Below are 26080 nucleotides of genomic sequence, written 5' to 3'. Positions count from 1 at the left end.
TTCTTACCCACGTAATAATATGAGACGAAATTCGGTTTAAAAGGTAAAGATAAGAGTGTGCTCGATATCAGCCCTCTGCGTTATATCTATAAGAATACCATAAAAACATACACTGATCAACCATAACATTAATAACACCTACCTAACACCCGGTATGTCCACCTTTGGCACAGATAACAGCGGCGTCGGGTCTTGGCATGAAAGCAATGGAGCTTTGGAAGGTCGCTGGAGGGAGTTGACACCATATCTGGACTCACAAGCCACCTAATTCCCGTAAATTCTGGGGAAGGTGGTGATTAGCTCTGACGCCACGTTCAATCAAATCAAAGATGTGTTCGATCAGGTTTAGATCTGGTGAGTTGGGGGGCCAACAGATCAAATGGAACTCGCCACTGTGTTCCTCGAACTACTCCATCAGCCTCCTGGCCTTGTGACATGGCGCATTATCTTGCTGAAAAATGCCACTACAACAGGGAAACATGATCATCATGAAGGGGTGTACGTCGTCTGCAATCAGCGTACGATACTCCTTGGCCGTCAAGTTGCCTTGCACAAGCTCCACTGAACCCATGGATGTCGACGCGAATGATCCCCAGACTATAATGTCAGCTTGTCTCCATCCCGCACTACAGACGTCAAGGAGTTGTTTCCCTGGAAGGCGACGGATTCGCGTCCTCTCATCGACATGATGGAGAAGGTATCGGGACTCATCATCCCATCAGCGCTGTGCCACTGCGCCAACGTCCAGCGCCGATGGTCACGGTCCATTTCAGTCGTCGTGGCCAATGTCGCGGTGTTAACAGTGGCACACACGCATGGGTCATCGGTTGTGGAAGCCCATCGTTACTAGTGCTCGGTGCACTGTGTGTTTAAACACGCTTTTACACGCCAGCATTAATGTCTGATGTCAGTTCCGCCACAGTTCGCCACTTGTCCTGTTTTACCAGTCTACCCTGCCTACGACGTCCGACATCTGTAATGAGGGTTGGCTGCCCAATCCCACGACTTTTGAACGTGGTTTCACCTAAGTTTCGCCATGTGTTGAAGACACTCACCACAGCACTCCTCGATCACCCGACAGTCACCGGGAGCAGATTCTTATCTTTCGTCGACATTGCTTGACGAAAGCCTCTTGAAAAATAGAAAATTTCAGATGTGTACTACTAAATGGAAAGAAATACATCCAGTCAGATTTATAAGAGCGTTTCGTAATGTACCACCATGGTAGCTGGTCTAAACAACAAGAAATATGCTACGTGGTGGGATTGACTCAAGGTGACGCCTTCAACTGCGCTGCAGCTACAGCAATCAGATGTCAAATGTACAGCCAATTCGAACAGCCCATTTTGGACAAATTTTGGTCGATAGCTGTTCAAGAACGATTACAGCGTGAGATACTTGACAAGGACCATTCAGTAGCAGACACGAAGCATTAAGGAAATATTTTGAATACACTAACGGAAAAAAAATCTCAATACCAAGAAACAAGTAATGTAGAGTAATGAAATTTAGCGAATACATTTGTCTGGGTAACATATTTAAGTGATTAACATTACAAGATCACATTCTCATTGCAAGAGCAGATTCTCGTAAGTGCAAGAAAACCCACTGCAAGTGTGAAATACTGGCACATCAACAACTGGCGTAGCTAACAAAAGCCGGCCGATGTGGCCGAGCGGTTCTAGGCGTTACAGTCTGGAACCGCGCGACCGCTACGGTCGCAGGTTCGAATCCTGCCTCGGGCATGGATGTGTGTGATGTCTTTAGCTTAGTTAGGTTTAAGTAGTTCTAAGTACTAGGTTACTGATGACCTCAGGTTTTAAGTTCCATAGTGCTCAGAGCCATTTGAACCATGTGTGGTGCGCACTGCTGCTCGAAATGCTGCTGCAGACTCAGTAAGATGTGCCACAGCTATACACCAGACACGACGATCTTCGTTCTTGGTAGTGTCCTGTGGCCATCTGGAGCCCGATCTTCATGCTGTGGTACCTTTCCAAGACCGCTGCTGCCAGCAATCACGTACAGCGGCTGCATTCCTGCCAAGTCTTTCTGCAATATCAAGTTTCTCATAGCCCTGAAAACAACATTGTTCAGACCCATGGACCTGTTGATAATAGCATCATCGCAGCCTTAAAGACATTCTTCACTAAGATCAACTCACAAATCCAATGGTAACTAACACTCACGATCGCTACAGTGCATGTTTAAAGCCACTCTGATTTGTATCCTCTCAGTGGCACCACTAGTGCCACTCTTATCCGACAGGTGCCAAATTTCTACAGACGTCATCTTTCTGGGTAACCGCCCAGCCCTCCCCTCCACCTCCCGGAAATTGGCGGGGAAAAGACTCAGTTGATCGGTGATTTGGAAGGAATTCGATTGTAGTGTATAGAATATTGTTTAAACAATTTAAATAATGTATGGAATATTATTTAATTATTTATGGTAGTGTATGGAATATAGTTTATTTATTTAGTTAAAGAATTTGTCAGGAAATCGATCGTGTGTGGAACATTGTTTAAACAATTTAGACAGTTTGTAGAATATTCTTTATTTAAACAGTTTATGAGATTCAAGGCAGTGTATGGAATACAGTTTATTTATTTATTTAAGAAATTTTTGACGAAATCAATCCCTCCCTCTCGCTGGTATGGGTACACTTTCAGGTCTGTGTTATTCGAATAGGCCCTCTAATCCTTTCACAATCAATTTGATGGACTACCTTATTAAACTGATCAATTAATTAACCCCTCCCCCTCTGGTAATCCCTACCCCCTGCCCCCCTCCCCTTCCCCTCCTCCGCCTAGAAATTACTGGCTCTGTGGTGGAGAGGAAGGATCGAATGACAGGAAATTCAAGGGTACATTCTTTATTTATAAAAAAAATCAAGTTTTCAGTGGTTGGATTTCTCTTGCTCATCATTCTCTGCTGTTTGGAAAGATGCAGGTCTTGTCAGAAATAATTAATTCCATCGCTTTGTTCGATGGGAATCATGTCGGACAATCTAGGTGGCCAAATCATTCGCTCGAACTGTCCAGGATGTTCTTCAGACCAATCACACACAATTCTGGCCTAATGACGTGGCACACTGTCATCCATAATAATTCCATCGTTGTTTGGAAACATGAAATCCACGAATGGCTGAAAATGGTCTCCAAGTAGCCGAACATAACCATTTCCAGTCAATGATCGGTGCCATTCCATGTAACACAGTCCACACCTTTACGGAGCCACTATCAGCTTGCAAAGTGCCTTATTGACAACTTAGGTCTATGGCTTCGTGGAGTCTGTGCCACACTCGAACTCAACATCAGCTCTTAACGATTGACTCGGAACTCATCGTACCACGCCGTGCTTTTCTAGTCATCTAGGGTGCACCCGATATGGTCGCGAGCTCAGGAGAGGTGCTGCAGGTGTTGGCGTACTGAAAAGCACTCGTGTCAGTCGTAGCCCATTAACCCGACGGGAGGCCTTAGCCACACGTCATTTCCATTTCCAACGCCAAATTTGGCAGCAGTGTCCCAACGAATACGTTTGTCGTCCGACATTGATTTCTGCGGTTATTTCACGTAGTGCTGCTTATCTGTTCTCATTAACAACTCTACGCAAACGCAGCTGCTTTCGATCGTTAAGTGAGGGGCTCAGCCACTGCGTTGTCTGTGGTGAGAGGTAATACCTGAAATTTGGTAATATTGGCACACTCCTGACACTGTGGATCTGGAAATAATGAATTCCCTAACGATTTCCGAAATAGAATGTCCCATACGTCTAGCTCCAACTGCCATTCCGCGTTCAAAGTCTGTTAATTCCCGTCGTGCGGCTATAATCACATCGGAAAGCTTTTATAGGAATCACCTGAATACAGATGACAGTTCCGCCAATGCGCTGGCCTTATATACCTTCAGTACGTGATGTTTTTGTGTTGTGTCGCCGTTTTTACGTGTTTTGTTGTGGTGTGATTTGGTTTTAGTACTGTGGTGGCACTATTTAAACTTTCGGGGATAGGGACGTGAATTTTCGAACTTAAAAGTTCGCCAATCCGCCGCCATAGGTTGGGCTCTGTGGCTCGTTGAGATGAGCCTTTCGTTTTGTATTTCTTCCATGCGTTTTCTAGCGTTGTTGTCAATACGTCAATGATTCCGAGTCTGGCTTTTTGTAGACTGTTGTGGCCAGCTTCTTTACTGTTGTTTCTACTGTGTCCATCTCTAAGGCTTTGTGGAAGGTTGTTATTTTTGTCCATACGGGAGTGTCTAAGATCCATCGAAGGACTTTATTCTGGACTGTCTGGAGTTCCTATTTTTTGGTTTTTTAGGCTGTTTCCCATGATGTGCAGTCATAGTGGGAAGGATAGTTGTTTTATATAGGGTCCTCTTGGTTTCTTGTCTCATGTTCTTACTCTTAAAGAGTGGAAATAGGGCTTCAGCAAGGCTGAGCGCTTTGGTTTTCTTCTCGGCGATGTGCTGGTGGTAACTTAACTTTTTGTCTATTGTAACGCCTAGGTATTTGACTTCTTTCCTCCCGGGCAATTCATGTGCGCTGAGGTCTAATGGTCCTAGGCGTGTGGGTCGTTTTCTAGTGAACTAGATGGCTGTCGTCTTTCCTGCATTGAGTAACGTCTTGCTTGGGCGGCACCAGTTTTCGAGTTGACGTTGAAGTTTCCTGGTATTAACCAGTTGTCTTTTGCCACATGTGTAAAAGGCAGTATCGTCCGCGAATTGGGCGATATGGACGCCTTCGATGGTGCGGATATCGTTGACATAAACGCTGAATAGCGTTGGAGAGAGGGCTGATCCTTGCGGTATCCCTGCGTGGAGTATTCTTCAAGATGAGTGTTTGCCGTCTGCTTTGACCTCGCATTGCCTGCTGGAGAGGAAGTCCTCGAGGAGTTCGGCGTAGGTATCTCTAATAGTAGTTTGTCGTATTATTTTCCAGATTGGGTTATTATGCCACACCTTGTCGAAGGCTTTCTCCCAGTCCAGGAAGACGGGTGTGGTGGAATTTTTTATGTTCATGTTGTAGGTGATATGCTCAGTCAGTCTAAGTACCTGTAGTTTGGCTGAGACTATTTGCTGAAAGCCGAATTGCTCTAGTCTCAGTGTTTTGTCTTCCAGAAGAGTGGTTTGTATTCTTTCCAGGATTATCCTTTCAAATAATTTGCCTGTGGTTGGTAGTAAGATGATGGGTCTATTATTGGCGGGTATTTTTGGGTCTTTTCCTGATTTGGTAGCTGTAATCAGTTTGCCTAGCTTCCAAGCCAGGAGAAAGTAACTTAACTGCATGCATCTGTTGATGATTCTGGGTAGCAGCACTATCACTTTTCTGGGCAGGTTTTTGAGATGCATGTGGGTGATTTTATCAAGACCGGGTGCAGAGTCTCCTTTCCTCTTAGGGATTTCTTTGCAGATTTCTATGTGTGTGTCAAGTCCTAATGTTGTGGCTGGTACACTGTTTCGGGGAGCTTCGACTGACTGAGGTACTGCCATGGCGTGCTGGTGATCTTCACGAGTTCTTACGTCAAATTCCGGTGGGAGAGTGTTCAGAGCTTTAAAGGTGTTGGCTAGAAGTTCAGCCCTCGACAAGGCGTCATACACTGGACATTGGTTCCTGCTAAAGCCGTATTCTCTGTTTAGGTTCCCTTGAGGCGTTTTACTATCTGCCATTCGTCCCTCTCTTGGAGTTTGAAGAACTTCATTTTGTCCTCCCACACCTCAGCGCGACAATCTATTAGTTGTTTCTCTAGTTCGCGCTTCAGTCGGTTTGTTTCTGTGCAGTATCTAAGGTCACGGGTGCGCTGCCATGTTAGCGTTGTTCGATTTTTCTGATGGCGGAGTTTGCCGGGGAGGGGGAGGGTTGGCAGGTTATTGTGTTGGTCTTGGATGCTGGTCATGGAAGCGAGGCGGTTTGCTTCTTGAATGTTTTATGTGAGGGTGTCGATTACAGTGTCTGTTTTTTCGGTTGTTGATTGGTTCATCGTTGGTTGAGTCTTATGGGTGAGGAGAGCTCTGAATTTATTCCAATCTGGTTTATAAAGTTTTGTGCTGCCGGTGGTGATACCGTTATTTTGTGATCGCCATCTGTATATGTGCATATCGCTATCCCATGACTTCAGTCTCTACCTGTTTGTAATGATAAGTGAGTAGTCTCATATAAAAATAGATATTAGGTCATCATTTGATATGTGAATAAAAAATGGAACGATGTTATGGCTTTTAAATGCCAGCTGAAAATAACTAGATAAATAAAAAATGTACAGACTTATTTCCATGAACAAATAACTAAATGAGAGGTGCTATACCATTCTGTGTACAAGTCTCAAATAAATGAATTTTTCTTCTACTTATCTTTCCGTAAAGGATGCGGTTAGAATGTTTCATCTGGGCTGCCCTTGCTAGGGCCGATTTTTTTTTTTCACACCTTGGTGCTTGTAATTATTTCGTTCGCGTACTGGCATTTTATTGTCTTCACTTTTCAGTAACTGAATGTATGATGTATTGCCTTGCTAAGTAAAATTGACGAGGATGATATACGTACTAAACATATTGATTCTCCGATCACTGCCGGCCGCGTGGTCTCGCGGTTCTAGGCGCGCTGTCCGGAACCGTGCGACTGCTACGGTCACAGGTTCGAATCCTGCCTCGGGCGTGGATTGTGTGATGTCCTTAAGTTAGTTAGGTTTAAGTAGTTCTAAGTTCTAGGGGACTGATGACCACAGCTGTTAAGTCCCATAGTGCTCAGAGCCATTTTTTTTCTCCGATCACTCGGGTGATGTCTCCGAACAGAAAAAGAAAGTTGTAAACGTGTACAATTTTGTAATTTGATTCAGTTTTTGCAGCTAATACTGTTATGTGCATCTACGACTATTTGTGATGAATGAAGAGTGTAACGGTGACAGGTGGCGGTGCGAAGTAACTGAGTCGCACTCTGAATAAACTAAGTGAATAAGAAAGTACATTTCTTTTACCAGAGGTGGGGAAGCGAGCGACAAATGCAGTCACAAAAGTCTTCGCTTCGTCCAGCGAATAATGCTAAATACTGTGAATTGCTGGTGATACGTTTTGAACTATGACTAAATCAACGGCTTACGTGTATGCCGCTGTTGGCGTAGCACAGTTCAAACTGTCGGCCGCCCAGTATGGTGACGTACGACTCAAGTTGTCGGTGTTCTGATTCAGACTGAGACGCCTATATTCTTATCGTTCAACGAGCAAATAAAAGGTGTTTTTAAAATGACAAATCAATGCACAAAGACACTTTATGCTACGCCTATCTTTACTTGTCCCTATTCACTATTGAAATTGAGCTAAGAATTATCTACAGTATTCTGCAAATAAGCTACACTAAGTACGACTGGTGTAGCCATGTAAGAATACAGCTATCTCAGATTTATACTCACGAGAATTCCTTACAAACAAATGGCGATACAAGTAAAAACGATCATTATCGAATAAGAAAAAATAAATTAACTGTACCCTGAAATGAATTTTTCTTGTTGCACAAGCATGTATTTCGTGTGCGCAGTTATTCTAATTCGCGTCTGTCTATTTCTTCACGAAATCCATCTAATTTTGACGTTGTCATAGTCTCCTGGAATGCTGTCCTGAACGGCTGCGAGGTATCCTGATCCGAAAAAGCCCTGCTGTATGGTCCTGGCTTCCGATGGTGGATCCCGAACCATCACGCCATCGCCTCTGCAGTCGTACGCACCTGCTCCGCCGTCTGCAACGTACACGTCACCAGGCCTATCCAGTTTTAAAATTCTCTTGGATGTTAATGACTAATCAATTTTTATCCCAATCATTTAAAGAAAATGCTAAAACAGTAACCAAGCCGCTAGTGTTTTGGTGTTACACGTTGAATAATGAAAACAACTAAGTTGTTACCGGTGCAGGGTTTTGTGCACGAACCGACCTCTCGATTATGTCCAATAAATGTTCGATGGGTGGCCGAATCAGTCGTTCGAATTGTCCAGACTGTTCTTCAAACCAGTCGTCCAATGAAGGAGGTGCATTGTTATCCATACAAACTCAATTGTTGCTTGTGATAATTGTGTAATTGATGTAACTCTTAATGATATAAACCTAATAAGAAAATTGCAACTCAACATAATGAAGAACAGTATTATCTTTTATCTATATGTATTTAACCAATGTTTAGAAGTGATACAGCGAATATTGTACGACTCTATTTTTGCCCATAGGCTGATTACTTACTTGGACTTAAAGAGTCTATTTACAACAGTAGATATAAATTATTTCTGGATATTTGGAGTTAGTGAATGACTTTTGAATTTGATTTCGTCAAGTAAATATGATCATTTCCGTGCCTCAATCAAAGGGGTATATGTAACGACATAATAGTAGTTTCGTCCCTCGTCTCTTGTTTTAATAAAGCTCTTTTTATTTTACATCAAATGTAATAGTCTCATTATAAATGTGTTATTTATGATGAAGAAAAAACATATGTAAAGGAGAAATGTAGTCATAATGTGTATCGTCTGAAGTAATCAGTTTAGCAAATGTCATTGTTGTAAAACAATATCCGCCTTTTGTCTGTTTGACCACGATAACTTACCGATTTCGCCAGTGCTGCCAGAAGCAGAGAAAATCAGCACTACTTTAAAGATATTCATTTGTCTCCAAACGTTGCCAACGTGAAGCTGCCCCTATACGTGAGGTATTGCGAAAGGCTTGTGTCCACTAGCAAGTAATTTCTGTAAGCGTTTGCTGACATGTTTACATTAGAACAAAAACTTTCTCAAGTATATTTCTTCAAGCCACTGGGGCAAATTTATTTCGGGAACTTGCTGCAAGTACTTATTCCAGAAGCGCAGTTATTCTTAAACATCAAAGTAGTTGCCACTGGTGTATTATTATTGATGACTAAAAATCGTTAGGAAACACAAAAATAAAAAAAGTAGAAAATGTTAGGGGAATATGTATCGGTGTGACCGAGAGACACTATTCACTTAACTAAAATCAGATTAAATTAAACAACTGTAGGGATGTTGTATGCAAATTTCGAACTCTTGCCTACTCGATAAAAGGAAACAAACATGTGGCGCGGTATCTCACCAGGGCACTGACTTTTAATTATTCATTGATTTCTGCAAGCAATATTTAGTACTTTTATCGCAAATGTAATGCATTTATATTCACGGTAACAATGAAAAACTAGCTAAAATTTATAGACGTATGTACTGCCATTCTACTTTCCCTTCGGTGAAGCAAACTGTTTGGTAAACTCATTTCGTACTTCCTTGGCTGGTGGTGCCAATTATATCTGTCTAGGGGCTCCAACAGTACATTTGTTTCGGCCATCTGTCTTTGCGACATTCTCCTTTTCGACAATGATATTTTCGCAGCGGTACTGAACGCACATAGCTTCTGAAAGTTTGAGAAAACCTTCCACGAAATCACTAATTCGGCAAGTATTTGCAGCAAGATGCAAAAAAGTAGAACTAATTTTCACCCAGCAGCGGAGTGTACGCTGATTTGAAATTTCCTGATAAATTAAAACTGTTTTCCGCACCGGGAATCGAACCTGAGAAACATATGTGGCACACAGTTTTAATTTATCACGAAGTTTCATGCAAGAATTCATGCAAGGTAGTGTTTCCACTAACTTGCGAACATCTTGAAGTTGACGAAAGTAGCTGATATCAGTGGAAGAGGGGGCGGGGGCGAGGCTGCAGATATGGTGTTTCCTAACCCTGACACCACTAAGCTCGGATCTGTCACATGGATGTCTAAGGGGGGGGGGGGGGCGAAAACTGCCCTCACATTCTCTTCACCTTCAACACACTTTCCATAGACATAAGGAACATTATAACATATACAAATACAATAAATAAAGTAATAAATATAAGAAATATTGTTATATTTTTATCATGAAACTAACACTTTCATATACATCAGGCTTATATTAGGAAATCATAAAAGAACGTACAATAGCAAACCACAAATAAGAAAACAGAAAATCAAAGTCAGAAATTACAATTTTCTCCTTCCCACTCGCTTTCGTTTTCAATTTCACAACCTTTGCTTATGATTGTTTTTGCAGAATGAGTGGAACACACATACTTGGAACACCTGCTACAAACTATAGACACTTTTGTCATCTGTTCTTTTTCCTTTTTAGAGTTTTTACTCTTCAAACATATGTGACATCTTCCTCTTGAATAAAATTCAACAGATTGAACAGTTTCAGTAATGCTGGGCAGCGTTTTCCCTAGAAAACTTTCTGTTGCAGAGGTGATAAGCTTTTGTAAACCCATGATATTCATTGCTCTCTCTTCCACTGCTGGCCTAACGAGCTGTTGATCTAATTCTAGCAGATTCAACCTTCTTACACTATGCTTCGTCTTATTCCAGTTTGGGTTGTTTATCGTGAAAATTGTTCGAGCATTGAGACAGGCAATATCTATCAAAGTGAAAGGTCCCTCGTTTTACTGAATGATGTAGCGTCACTTGATCAATGCTGTCTGTGCCCCCTTTGGTTTCATTGTAGCGGAGATTGATGTTTGTCTTTTTATCCTCTGTCGACTCATCCACCTTGTTATCATTGTATGGTGTGGAAAGAGGTAGGAGATTCTTAGTAGGCTTCAGTTTGGAGATGTGAAACCAAGGTAACTGGTGCGTTGCCTGTTTTCGGATCTGTGAATGAGAACTTAAGAGGAATATAGCTCTCGACCCTGCGTATTCTTTAGCTGTTCTGGTAAGTGCTTTCTGTTACTCTTTAATGTTCCCACCAAAGTTAACTTATCATCACTGTAAAGCTCCACGGCTAGGTCTATGGATGTATAATAACGATCTGTTGTTATATTTCTTCCGTTTCCTGCCAGCGGATTCACTAGGCGTCTAACTGCCTTTGCACTCCGTTCCTCGGTAGATCGTTCATCCTTCCCTGCATAGTCCTCCATTTTAGAACATACCTGTTATGTGCATCTGATAACATCCTAATCAAAATATGTCATACTTCTCAGGCGTATCTTTCAGAAAGACCTTAAAGGAACATCTTTCTCGAAATAGGGATAGCATTTCATCGATCGTTAGATCTGCACTTGGTATGTAGTGTTTCACAAACAATTCGTCAACTTCGTCGAAAACTTCACGAAGGGGGCAAAATTTATCCTGCTTTCGTCTTTCGGTTCTTGTTTCTTTATCATCAAATCTAATGAGGGCCAGAAGTTCTCCACATCGAATATGATTCATTGTAGATATGTAGATATTCTTTGCCAGTACTTTCCCCCATAAGGCCTCAAGAGGCAGTCTAGTGTTATTATTTGTGCCCGAGTATCAAAGTACCAATGAAGGCGTACATTTCTCCTATGGCTGTAAGTTTTAAGTTCTTATTACGAGCTTCTTGGTTTGTATAGTCCACGATAATCTGCATTATTTCGGGAGTTATAAACTTTTTGAAAGATTCTGACACACTAGAGCTCGAGCCTTCATGAGTCAAACCTTCACGAAAATTCACTATATTTTGTACTGACCTGTGTACTTGCTTTGGAGGCACAGTAATATATTCCCTGCCGCATTTTGCTGTAACAATGATGCTGGGAGCAGCTGCATGCTGTTCATCAGGGGATGAACTCCGTAAAATTGACTCATTTTCAATTGCTGTGTCACTATCGTATGTCACAACTCTATCTTCTGGATCACTTTCATCACCTTCACTTGCTTCATTTATTATAGCTGATACCTCTTCATGTGTGAGAAACCTCTGATACTGACGAGAAATTTTATTAGAACTGCGAGTAATGTACAACGCTCGAACAACAAAGGAGATTTATTTCAAAATAACAATGGCAACAGAATACAGCGGTACCAACACTCAGAATCTGCATTTCTTTTTGCCATACTGAGAAATATTTTAATGAAAAAAGTTGGCTCACCGATGTCTAAGGGGACAAAAACTACCCGCACTTAAATATAATAGGCAGATTTAAATAATTGCCGGCCGCCGTCGCCGAGCGGTTCTAGGCGCTTCAGTCCGGAACCGCGCGACTGCTACGGCCGCAGGTTCGAATCCTGCCTCGGGCATGGATGTGTGTGATGTCCTTAGGCTAGTTAGGTTTAAGTAGTTCTAAGTTCTAGGGGACTGATGACCTCAGATGTAAGTCCCATAGTGATCAGAGCCATTTGAACCATTTTTTAAATAATTCACAAAAATTATAAAACCATGACAGCACATACTCTAGATATTCTTGATTCTTCACTCCAGCAAATACATATATTACACAAATAAAACAAATACTGCGGGCAATTGTTGACCCCTCCCCCCCCCCCCCCTTAGTGCCTTAGTGGTGCTAGGGCTACTAATATTCCACACATTTCTGCGATTGTATGTGCCATACCACAGCAGGAAATTCGACAGACTGCCTAATAAATATGATTTGAGGATTTGATGTTAGAGAGGTCGCAAGACAGACAAATAAACTGCAACGACTCAATGAGGAAAACTGAACTGTTATCTAAAATAAAGGAAAACAAACCAGCCGTGCAACGTCACGGATAAAATCGCAGAGAGCAGAGGCCACAAAGCAGACCGCCCCGCAACTGTGATCTAAATATCACAGAACTGGCGTTGACCAAAATAAAACGCAATTCCAGGGAGAACAGTGTCACTGGTGACATTTCGAAGGAAAGGTTAAATAATCTTGTTAATGGTGCTTTCCTTGCAGTTACTCATACGACTGGCCCGACTACTGCAGGAAAGAGCAGCAGCTGGAGCAAGAATATTGGGCACACGATGAAATAAAGGAGACGGCCAACGATGAAGTTATCACCCATACCGCGCCCTCGAGCGATGATGATGATGATTTTGAATCAAACACAAATGGTAGTGATCTTTAGTGAACATTATTTTGACAATTCTTTCATTCACAGTTAATGACACTTGGTAAACATTATTTCTGAGCTATATTTAATAAATACAATGTGCAAGCAGATTCCAAAAATCAGTTTTGGGCTTTCGATTCACAGTGTCGTAAGTTGTACAGTCATCTTTCATTTTTCATTATTTGCGATACATAAATAATACAGAAGTTGTAGGTAAACCTCTTGAGGGCGAGAATGTCAACAAATTACGTGATTTCCGACTGCGGTCACAGTGGCTCCGACATCGGTGGGTTCCGCTGCCGACCATCTGCCAATCTTTTCAAATCAGTGCGCCACTACGCTCAGACTACAGCCGATCTTATCTCCCGAAAGTACAGACTTCGGACGACAGTCTGTGACATTCAAATCAGTTTAATTTCTTCCGTAAAATCGACCGACGTTCTCGCACACCAAAAATAGAGCGTTGGGAACTGGTAAGTTTAGTCCAAGAAATAGTGAGTCTTTGACATCCTGAGGATAAAAATATCATAATCGGGATATAGCTCGGAATCAATGGACTGAAATGGCAGGTTTATTGGAAACTAAAACAGACAAAATGTTTACTGTAAATTTTAGGCATAGATTATAACTCAAAAATTAATCTGTTCAAGTGAAGAGGGGGGTGTGTCTTATATGCTTATCCTGGATCTTTTTTGTGGAAAGCTGTCATTAGTTGTCTACAAATTATTATTACTGATTACTGGCGTTTTATGCCAGTAGGGTAGTGATACTGTTAATATGAAGTGGTTTCCAAATATGGTGTACGGTACGTATTTCCACTTTAAAGTGCTTTAGATTTTCAGAGTACCTTATGCTAAACCTTCTGCTTGTGTTTCACTCGTGTGCTACATGACAGTCACTGAAGGTTAATTGACGTACATCAGCACAAATTTAAGTAAATACGGCGAACAGAGTGTTTATAAGCTGTTTTTCAAGGTCACCACGAATTATCTCGAGCATGTAGCAGAATGTTTCTCTCGTCATCTTATATATTTGTAAAACATGCCTAGTTATTCCGGTACCAGAGGACAGAGTGTATGGTGCTCGCCATGTTTTTTATGGCATCCACATGCATTCGGCGTCTCTTTAATACCAAAAGCCGCTATGCAGCACTCGTATCCAAACACAGAGGCATCGTGGTAGCCACTCCACCCTAAGAGGTTAAAATCTAACCTACTTCATACATAGAACAGATTCTAACCTAACCTAACCGTCATGACCCTGCCAAAAACTGGCGGAGGAGATCGGACGCACTATGACCACGCTGTCGGCCGATCAGCCGGCCGTTTAAGTAGTTCTAAGTCTAGGCGACTGATGACCTCAGATGTAAGTCCCACAGTGCTCAGAGGCACTTGATTTGTCGGCCGATCTTATCGGGCGACCTCTGGCAACCGTTCTGGCATTGTGAATGCAGCCTTAAACGGGCAAGATTTCCGCGAGTGCCGCCTCGGATTTCGTGTTAAGCGCAAAACACGCGTAGCGGTGCGAGCACTGCTGCAAGCAGCCGACGCTGCCTTCCCCTCACCGCTCCTCCCCCTCGACAGTCATAATGTGGGGCACAGACATTCCCTACAGCCATCGTGCCAATCGTCAACTTATAGTGGTCAAACAGTACTTCACTTGTTTTCTTACCTCTTCACCCCTCTTCCTCCTACATTACTGGCCATTAAAATTGCTACACCAAGAACAAATGCAGATGATAAACGGGTATTCATTGAACAAATATATTATACTAGAACTGACATGTGATTACATTTTCACGCAATTTGGGTGCACAGATCCTGAGAAATCAGTACCCAGAACAACCACCTCTGGCCGTAATAACGGCCTTGATACGCCTGGGCATCGAATCAAGCAGAGCTTGGATGGCGTTTACAGGTACAACTGCCCATGCAGCTTCAACACGATACCACAGTTCATCAAGAGTAGCGACTGGTGTATTGTGACGAGCCAGTTGCTCGGCCACCATTCACCAGACGTTTTCAGTTGGTGAGAGATCTGGAGAATGTGCTGGCCAGGGCAGCAGTTAAACATTTTCTGTATCCAGAAAGGCCCGTACAGGACCTCCAACATGTGGTCGTGCATTATCCTGCTGAAATGTAGGGTTTCGCAGGGATCGAATGAAGGGTAGAGCCATGGGTCGTAATGCATCTGAAATGTAACGTCCACTGTTCAAAGTGCCGTCAATGCGAACAAGAGGTAACCGAGACGTTTAACCAATGGCACCCCATACCATCACGCCGGATGATACGCCAGTATGGCGATGACGAATACATGCTTCCAATGTGCGTTCACCGCGATGTCGCCAAACACGGATGCGACCATCATGATGCTGTAAACAGAACCTGGATTCATCCGAAAAAATGACGTTTTGCCATTCGTGCACTCAGGTTCGTCGCTGAGTAGACCATCACAGGCGCTCCTGTCTGTGATGCAGCGTCAAGTGTAACCGCAGCCATGATCTCCGAGCTGATAGTCCATGCTGCTGCAAACGTCGTTAAACTGTTCGTGCAGATGGTTGTTGTCTTGCAAACGTCCCCATCTGTTGACTCAGGGATCGAGACGTGGCTGCACGATCCGTTACAGCCGTACGGATAAGATGCCTGTTATCTCGACTCTTAGTGATAAGAGGCCTTTGGGATCCAGCACGGCGTTCCGTATTACCCTCCTGAACCCACCGATTCCATATTCTGCTAACAGTCATTGGATCTCGACCAACGCGAGCAGCACTGTCGCGATACGACAAACCGCAATAGCGATAGGCTACAATCCGACCTTTATTAACCCGTAACTGGTACACCTGGGTCCCAGGGACCCGAGCGAAATTTCTTTTTTCCAGCTCCGTGATGTGTGTGGTAGCACTGACTTCCCTCTCCCTGTACTCTCCTAACAATCAACTGGCTACCAGCCCACAACATTGTTGCAGGCGTTTCTTTGTTAGTTTTGTTTCTATAAAGGTGATCGGGTCCCGTGGACCCAGGTGTACCGTTAGTGAAAGTTTTCTTTTCGTGGCATTATTTCCGGTATCTTGGATTTACGGTGTAGTGCTTCAGAAAAATGAGCGAGGAAGATACTACAGATAATCTGAACGAACCATTGGACAGTGATATTGAAGACATAAGTGGAAGCGACAGTGACTATGAAATTAGTGAACATGAAACTGGAAGTGATGAAAGTGATGATGGAGACAGTAACAACGAACAATCTGGAACTAATTATATCTATGGAAGAAACAGATTCAAGTGGTCAACAACACCCAGCATACGTGGAAGAACTTCTCAAACCAACATCATTGCTCCAATTCACTTTCCTGGCATACGTAATGCAGCTAGACAGGTAACAGAAAAGACCCCTCTAGCATTTTGGGAACTACTTTTTAGCAAAGAAATGATTGCAGAGGTAGTACTCAGAACCAATGAAAAGATTATGTCATTGCCACCTGAGTCAAAAAAGAATTCTTTTTCAAATCTAACAGACAGTACTGAAATAAAAGCTGTCATAGGTCTTTGTTATTTGTGGGGAGCCTTCAAGTCAAACAACGAAGATCTGAATGGTTTATATGCTACAAACGGCACTGGTAGACCAATTTTTAGGGCAACTATGCCCTTGAAACGTTTGCTGTTTTTATTACGTTGCCTTCGTTTTGATGATGCAGCAACCCGTGACGCAAGGAAACTCACAGATAAACTGTACCACATCTCTTGGCTCTTCAATTCATTGATAGAAGCTTGTCAAGAAAACTATTCAGTCGGAGAGTACGTCACTGTTGACGAAATGCTTGTAGGATTCCGTGGTAGATGTCCATTTAGGATGTACATTCCATCCAAGCCACGGAAATACGGTATAAAAATATTTATTCTAGCTGATGCCAAAATGCACTACTGTTTGAATGCAGAGATATATTCGGGAAAATCAGCTGTAGCCATCCCGCGCCGTGTCCTCTTACCAACAGCTGTTGTCATGCGGTTGGTTGAACCAATCAAGGGAAGTAACAGAAATGTGACAGGGGACAACTGGTTCTCAAGTGTGGAGTTGGTCAATGAGTTGTCGAACTGTAATTTGACTTATATTGGCACCATGAGAAAGAACAAGGCTGAGCTACCACCAAGCTTTTCAACAGCAAAGGGCAGAAATGTGTCTTCTTCAATCTACGGATACTCTGGTTCTGTAACAATACTTTCACACGTCCCCAAAAAGAACAAGGTTGTCAACCTGATATCGACAATGCACCATGGAGAATGTATGGTGGAAAATAAGCCTGAAATAATCCATGACTACAATAAAACAAAAGGTGGAGTTGACGCACTTGACGAAAAGACGCATAATTACACGACTTCTAGAAGAACAAGGCGGTGGCCTATGGCAGTCTTCTACACTATGCTAGATATAGCAGGTGTAAATGCTTTTGTTTTGTACCATGGGAAAGAAGATACTGATGATGTGACACGCAGAGAATTCCTCATTGAACTAGGTACACAACTCATAAGTGATTGTATGAAAAGAAGATTGGATTCTCCATTTTTGAGAAAAGATATCCGAAATTCCATTTGTGATATTCTAGGCATGACCCCCTCCAAGGCATCAGGAACATCCCAGGTTCACAGTGAAGCTGGTGCTACTAAATCGAAGAGGAAAAGATGCTCAGTGTGCCCATCTAAAAAAGACAGGAAAGCATCCCGGGCGTGTGCCAGATGTCGAACACCATTATGTTTGGAATGTTCCACTGCTTTATGTCCAAACTGTTTCGGTAGTCTGGATGAATGAAATAACTGAAATGGACTGGTGAAGATGCTGTATAATTGAAACCTAATATTTTGTCATAATTTCTGCTATTTTCAAAGATCACATAGTCATTTAGCTGAGAAATGTACTAAAATTTATCCAAAAGTTGTGCCTGCAGAAATTTTTATATTGATTTTGAACTTTTCTTCTGGCTTACTGTTGTGAAGCATAGTACATTTTGTGTTTAAACGTGAAGTTTCAGTTGTCTATCTTACTATTTGTAACTGATGTGCAGGACTTTCCAAAAGTATATTTTTCACATTTCGTATTTTATGCAGTTTATTGTCCTTTTTTGTAACATCTTTAAGGTATGACCATAAATGAGGAATGTGGTTTTAAAACATTAGTAACAAAACATTAATAAAAGTTTCATATTTAAATTTCATTTAAATGTGTTTTTTTTACCAAAATATACTCAAAACTTGGGTGGGTCCCGAGGACCCAGATGTACCTTATGTGTTACAATTTATAGGTGTACCAGTTACGGGTTAAAGTCGGAAACGTGATGGTACGCATTTCTCCTCCTTACACGATGCATCAAAAGAACGTTTCACCAGGCAACGCCGGTCAACTGCTGTTTGTGTATGAGAAATCGGTTAGAAACTTTCCTCATGTTAGCGCGTTGTAGGTGTCGCCACCGGCGCCAACCTTGTGTGAATGCTCTGAAAAGCTAATCATTTGCATATGACAGCATCGTCTTCCTGTCGGTTAAATTTCGCGTCTGCAGCACGTCATCTTCGTGGTGTAGCAATTTTAATGGCCAGTAGTGTAGCTGCGTTCTGCCAAGACGCATGTATCAATGTAAGTTTCTTTAATTGAAAATAACACTCATTTTTGCGTCAACTTTGAGTCGTTTTATTTTGTGCAAATAATACCCTTGGTATGTTATTGACAGGTTTTACATTTGAAATGCGACTGTATGAGGACGAATAACCGGCTTGCAGAATGTCTGTTTAGCCACCATTGCGGCTATCACACTGAGATTGCTATCAATTGTCGTAATTATACAGAATCAGGCTGCTTTTGTAATTTACGACGTCCAATTTGCTAGTGCGAACAATATTGGCGAGCTTGAAAGATTCGAAGCTGACATGGTTGTGAAAATAAGAAACCAAGCCACTTATTCCCTCATCTTAAATATGTCGTGCAAATTAACATTTATTCTCCGTCAACTTAACTCCCCAGTTATAAAGTCAAAATGTACAGTCCTATTCTCTGTCGACTTAACTCCCCAGTTATAAAGTTAAAATTTACAGTGAAACATCTAGTTACACAGTGTTTGACAACTTACGCCTTTGCTGATTGGCATAACGCATTTAGCTATAAATAAAAGGGGTATCCTTCGCCTCTCCCCCATAAATGATGTAACATAAACATTTAACGTAAGTTTAACATACGTAACCACTAGTAGATGGTGAAATATTTACGCAGAATTACATTTTAAGTATTACTACAATGCAGAGGTTAAATAAAATGCTTTGTGTTGCACATATTTGAAACTAATGAAACATTTCTCTTGATACAATGAAGATCCAGTGAGATGAATATGTGTAGTTACAAGAATAACTGATGAAGAATAAATAAAAGCAGGAAAACATTTGTGTCGTTACTCAAAAGATAGAATGTCCCTTACAGTGAGAATCATAGTCACGCTATTTAAAATATTTATCGAGAGGTGCAAACAATACAAGAAGTGCAAGAAAAAAATTCATTTTGACACAACGATACGAGAGTTACGCCATCGCTGCCTATTGGAGCCACGTGTATATAAACTTGTCCGTAGTATGAACAGTAATTAGATAAGTACAATTCAGTACGGAACTTTAATGTTCGTATACAATGTTGCCTTTCCACAGAACTTTAGCAAAGTCTTTTTCTAGTAATATTCTGTACATCTATCTTAACGTTGATCTTGTTTTATACTTCTACTATTAAATAGTAATTTAGAAGCAGATTTCACAATGAATTCTTGCGTAGGCGTTGTTGAATCTAATTCTCACTATTTTCTTTCGGTTACTACTTTAACAGCCACATGAATTTGATGATACTCAGGACGTTCATTTGCCTAAAAATAAAAATAAAAACAGATTTAATCCGTATCTTCAAGGAATCAAAGAACGTGTTTTAGTATTAGTTGAGCAGAGACGTGTTATACCCAGTAGTAAATAAAAGAAAATTTTTGAAACATATTCAGTGCTTGATAAAATCTTATTGTGACTTGAATGTGTAAAATAAATTAGTGTAAATATGTACGTATAAAAAGCTATGTCAATTCTGTATTAGTGATAAACTTATCCGTTACCAGTACGAAAACAAGGAGGGCACGAACTAAGCACAACAGTGAAGTGTAACAATTATGACAAATGTTTATGAATAAATTTAAAGAAACTTTATTTGTGCAATAAAGTGAAATTCTGAGGAGGTATTAGAAGAGGCAAGTGAGACTGAGTGTGCGCGGTGCATTGAAACGTCGACATGGCGAACTACTTCAAAGCGTATTACAAACGTATGGCGAACTTGCCGAACTGACGCCTTGCCCACATACACCCCACTCTTGTGTTATGTTGAGGTTTCACTGCGCTACACCTAAACCGTCGCAGTAGCTTGGGAATGCGACTTAAAGACACAAGGCAAAATACGGTGGTTAGCTTGATGGGGCCGCTGTACGGTTTGAGGCTACACTGGGAGTCAACATTGCTGAGAATTCTAATGGCAAGGCGAAACAACGCTACGGTCTTTAGAAAAACGCAGCTCAAAATATCGTAATTGAAAAACATTGCTTGTTACAAGCCAAAATATACCTAAGGACAATAATGAGTACCTAATATTAAGTATTTGCTTTCACTGTAGGCAGTTCTTTGTACAATGTTGTTTATACAGAAAGTAAGTTTTAGTGTTCAGTTGGGCAAACATGTGGCTCTCGTGAGAAGAAAAACTGAATAAATCCCTCGCACCCTTTACTATCTTCTGATCACATAATAAAATGTACTTTCCTGGACCATACACTTACATTACTCCGAGTTAAAAACCTGTGGTTTTCCAAACCATGAATGCATACTGTAAATTTTTGTAATCAAGTTAACTCCTGCTACTGTCTGCTATTACATGCAAGAACTGAAGTATGCCCGTCTAGCGACAGTGGGAGCAGATGTAATGGTATATAGTACGTGGTAACAAAATTTGTCATTATAAAAATTTGTAACAAGAAGTATGTATTTATTGGAAACAACATAACTACGCTTTTATAAAATAAACAGTATAATCATTCAAAATATTAGAGAAATATGACTAGAAAAGAAAAACTAAATCTTCATGATCTTGTCTGTTATTTATTTTCGAGGTGGGCTTCTTGCTTGTTCTAGCAACTGTGTGACATGAGAAGAACTCTTGAAATGGGGCAAAGTTTTACATAAATTACGTGCAAAATATCTCGAATGAAGTTTACAAATATTTGTATGTTAATTAATCATTGTTGCTGTTGTGGTCTTCAGTCCAAAGACTGGTTTGATGCAGCTGCCCATGCTACCCTATCCTGTGCAAGCCTTTTCATCTCCAAGTGACTACTGCAACCTACATCCCTCTGAATCTGTTAACGGTATTCATCACTTAGTCTCCCTTTACGATTTTTACCCCCCCCCCCCCCCATGCTTTCCTCCAGTGCTAAATTGGTGATCCTTTGATGCCTCAGAATGTGTCCTACTAACCGATCCCTTCTTTTAATCAGGTTGTACCACAGATTACTCTTCTCACCAATTCTATTCAGTACCTCATCTTAATTAGTGATCTACCTATCTAGTCTTCAGCACTTTTCTATAGCACCATATTTAAAGGCTTCTATCCCCTCCTTGTCTAAACTGTTAATTGTCCGTGTTTCCCTTCCATACATGGCTACACTCCACACAAGTACTTTTACAAACGACTTCCTGATTCTTAAATCTAAACTCGATGTTAACAAATTTCTCTTCTTCAGAAACGCTTTCCTTGCCATTGGCAGTCTATATTTTATATCCTCCCTACTTCGAACACGATTACATTCCATTATCCTCGTTTTGCTTTTCTTGACAATCATCCTATATCCTCCTTTCAAGACACTGTCTATTCCATTCAACTGTCTTCCAAGTCCTTTGCTGCCTCTGACAGTATTACATTGTCATCGGCAAACCTCAATGTTTTTATTTCTTCTCCCTTGATTTCCATTCCTACTTCATTTTTTTTTGTTTCGTTTGCTGCTTGCTCATATACATACTGAATAACATCGGGGATAGGCTACAACCCTGTCTCGTTCCCTTGTCAACCACTGCTTTCCTTTTGTGCTCCTCCACTCATATAACTGCCATGTGGTTTCTGTACAAATTGCATATAGCCTTTCGCTCCCTGCATTTTACCCCTGCCACCTGTAGAATTTGAAAGAGAGTGGCCCGGTAAACATTGTCAAACGCTTTCTCTAAGGCTATAAAAGCTATAATCGTATGTTTGCCTTTCCTTAATCTATCTTCTATGAGAAGTCATAGGGTCAGTATTGCCTCGCGTGTTCCTACATTTCTCCGGAATCCGAACTGATCTTCCCGAAGGTCGGCTTCTACCAGTTTTTCCATTCTTCTGTAAAGGATTCGGGTTAATACTTTGCAACCGTGACTTATTGAACTGATAGTTCGGTAATTTTCACACCTGTCAACACCTTCTTTCATAGGAATTGGGATATTATATTCTTCTTGAAGTCAGGTTATTTCGCCTATCTCATAAATCTTGCTCACCAGATGGAAGAGTTTTGTCCTTAGTAGTTCTAACGGAATGTTGTCTAGTCCCGGGACCTTATTTTGAATTAAAACTTTCAGTGCTTTGTCCGCTTTCTCATCTTCCTCTATGTCCTCTCCCATGCCATAATATTGCTCTCAAGTACATCTCCCTTGTATGGACGCTCTATGTACTCCAACTTTTCTGCTTTTGCTTCTTTGCTTAGGAATGGTTTTCCATCTCAGCTCTTGTTATTCATACAGATGGTTCTCTTTTCTCCAAAGCTCTTTTTAACTTTGCTATAGGCAGTATATATCTTACCCCAAGTGATATATGCTTCTACATCCTTATATTTGCCCTCTAACCATTCCTGCTTAGCCATTTTGCAGACACTGTCGATCTTATTTTTAGACGTTTGTATTCCCTTTCGCCTGCTTCATGTATTGCATTTTTATATTTTCTCCTTTCATCGATTAAATTCAATACCTCTTGTGCTACCCAAGGATTTCTACTAGCCCTCGTCTTTTTACCTACTTGATCCTCTGCTGCCTTCGCTATTTCATCTCTCAATGCTACCCATTCCTCTTCTACTGTATTTCTTGCCCCCATTCTTGTCAGTCATTCCCTAATGTTCTCTATGAAACTCGCTACAACCTCTCGTTCTTCCAGTTTATGCAGGTACCATCGCCTTAAATTCCTGCCTTTTTGCAGTTTCTTCAGTTTTAATCTACAGGTCATAACCAATAAATTGTGGTCAGAGTCCACATCTGCCCTTGGAAATGTCTTACAATTTAAAACCTGGTTCCTCAATCTCTGCCTAACCATTACATAATCAGTCTGAAGCCTTCCAGTGTCTCCAGGTCTCCTCCACGTATACAGCCTTCTTTCATGATTCTTAAACAAAGTGTTAGCTATGATTAAATTAAGCTATGTGCAAAATTCTACCAGGCGGTTTCCTCTTTGATTCCTTTCTCCAAGTCCATATTCACCTACTACTTTTCCTTCTCTTCCTTTTACTAATATCGAATTCCAGTCGCCGGTGACTAAAATATTTTCGTCTCCCTTCACTATCTAAATAATTTATTTTATCTCATCATACATTTGCTGTATCTCCTCCTCATCTGCAGAGCTACTTGGCGTATAAACTTTTACTACTGTGGTGAGTGTGGGCTTCATGTCTATTTTGGCTACAATAGTGCATTCACTATGCTATACGTAGTATCTTATCCATGTTCCTGTGTTTTAATTCATTATTAAACCTACTCCTACATTGTTCCTATTTGACATTGTATTTATAACCCTGTATTCATCTGACCAGAAGTCCTGGCCTTTCTGCCATCGAACTTCACTAATTCCCACTATATCTAATTTTAACCTATCCATTTCCCTTTTTAAATTTTCTAACCTACCTTCCCTATTAAGGGGTCTCACATTCCACGCTCCGATCCGTAGAAGGCCTGTTTTCTTTCTCCTGATAACGACGTCCTCCTAAGTAGTCCCCGCCCAGAGATCCAAATGGGGAACTATTTTACCTCCGGAATATTTTACCCAAGAGGATGCCATCATCATTTAACTATACAGTAAAGCTGCATGCCCTGGGGAAAAATTACGGCTAGTTTCCCTTTGTTTTCAGCCGTTTGCAGTACCAGCACAGGAAGGTCGTTTTGACAGAAGTTACAAAACCAGATCAGTCAGCCATCCAGACTGTTGCCCCTGCAACTACTGAAAAGGCAGCTGCCCCTCTTCAGGAACCACACGTTTGTCTGGCCTCTCCACAGATACCCGTCCGCTGTGGTCGCACCTACGGTATGGCATCTGTTTAGCTGAGGCATGCAAGCTTCCCCACCAATGGCAAGCTCAATGGTTTATGGGGCGGGGGCGTGAAATTAATCAATACTTATAACAACATACACCCGTTTTAAGTCAAGAAAACTTAGCAATGAAAATGACCGATTCGCCTCCATTATGGCCAACATGATAATAACTGTTGAAATGAGTGGTCACGTAACAGACGTCACAACGGTCACAAGGAACCAAAAAGGAAAAAGTCAACTTTAAAATATTGATGGACACTGGACTGTGTGGGAACATCAACAAATTTAGAGATTTTCATAAGATAGATGACTCAGCACACTTTATAATGCTGTTGTTTTTGTAGCCTTCAGTCCAGAGACTGATTTGATGCAGCTTTCCATGCTACCCTATCCCGTGCAAACGTCTTCATCTCCGGGTAACGACTGCAACCTACATTCTTCTGAATCTGCTTAGTGTATTCATCCTTTGGTCTCCCTCTACGATTTATACCCTTCAGTACTAAACTGGTGATCCCTTGATGCCTCAGGACATGTCCTACCAACCGATCCCTTCTTTTAGTCAGGTTGTGCCACGAAGTCCTCTTCTCCCCAATTCTATTCAGTACCTCATTGTTAGTTACATGATCTACCTATCTAAACTTCAGCATTCTTCTGCAGCACCACATTTCGAAAGGTTCTATTCTCTACCTGTTTAAACTATTTATCGTCGATGTTTCACTTCCATACATGGCTACACTCCACACAAATACTTTCGGGAAAGACTTCCTAACATTTAAATCTATACTCGATGTTAACATATTTTTCTTCTTCAGAAACGCTTTCCTTGCCATGGCCAGTCTAGATTTTATATCGTGCCTACTTCGACCATCATCAGTTATTTACCTCCCCAAATAGCAAAACTCATCTACTACTTTAGATGTCTCATTTCCTCATTACCTCAGCATCACCTGGTTTAATTCGACTACATTCCATTTTCCGCGCTTTGCTTTTGTTGATGTTCATCTTATATCCTCCTTTCAAGACACTGTCTATTCCATTCAACAGCTCTTCCAGGTCCTTTGCTGCCTCTGACAGAATTACAATGTCATCGGCAAACCTCAAAGTTTTTGTGAATGTATGCTTTCCCGGCGTATACAGCTGGCGAAGAGTTCTCGGGCTTCCAACCGGGTGGCGGTGTCTTCAAACTGCGACGTTTCGACGAGTGACATACTCATCATCGTCGCCATTCAACAGCTCTTCCAGGTCCTTTGCTGCCTCTGACAGAATTACAATGTCATCGGCAAACCTCAAAGTTTTTGTGAAAGTATGCTTTCCAGGCGTATACAGCTGGCGAAGAGTTCTCGGGCTTCCAACCGGGTGGCGGTGTCTTCAAACTGCGACGTTTCGACGAGTGACATACTCATCATCTTCGCCGGAAGATGATGAGTATGTCACTCGTCGAAACGTCGCAGTTTGAAGACACCGCCACCCGCCTGGAACCCCAAGAACTCTTCGCCAGCTCAAAGTTTTTAATTCTTCTCCATGGATTTTAATTCCTACTCCTGATTTTTGTTTTGTTTCCTTTACTTGTTGCTCAATATATAGATTGAATAACATCGGGGATAGGCTACAACCCTGTCTCACTCCCTTCCCAACCACTGCTTTCCTTTCATGCCCCTCGACTCTTATTACTGCCATCTGGTTTCTGTACAAACTGTAAATAGCCGTTCGCTCCCCGTATTTTACCACTGCCACCTTCAGAATTTGAAAAAGTATTCCAGTCAACATTGTCAAAAGCTTTCTCTAAGTCTAAGAATGCAAGAAACGCAAGTTTGCCTTTCCTTAATCTAAGGTCAGTCTCTAACGCTCCCGGGGGTACTAATGGTGACGGTC

Source organism: Schistocerca piceifrons, chromosome 1 (assembly GCF_021461385.2).
Source record: "Schistocerca piceifrons isolate TAMUIC-IGC-003096 chromosome 1, iqSchPice1.1, whole genome shotgun sequence".
NCBI classification, from domain to species: domain Eukaryota; kingdom Metazoa; phylum Arthropoda; class Insecta; order Orthoptera; family Acrididae; genus Schistocerca; species Schistocerca piceifrons.
Note: the sequence above shows the minus strand (reverse complement) of the source record.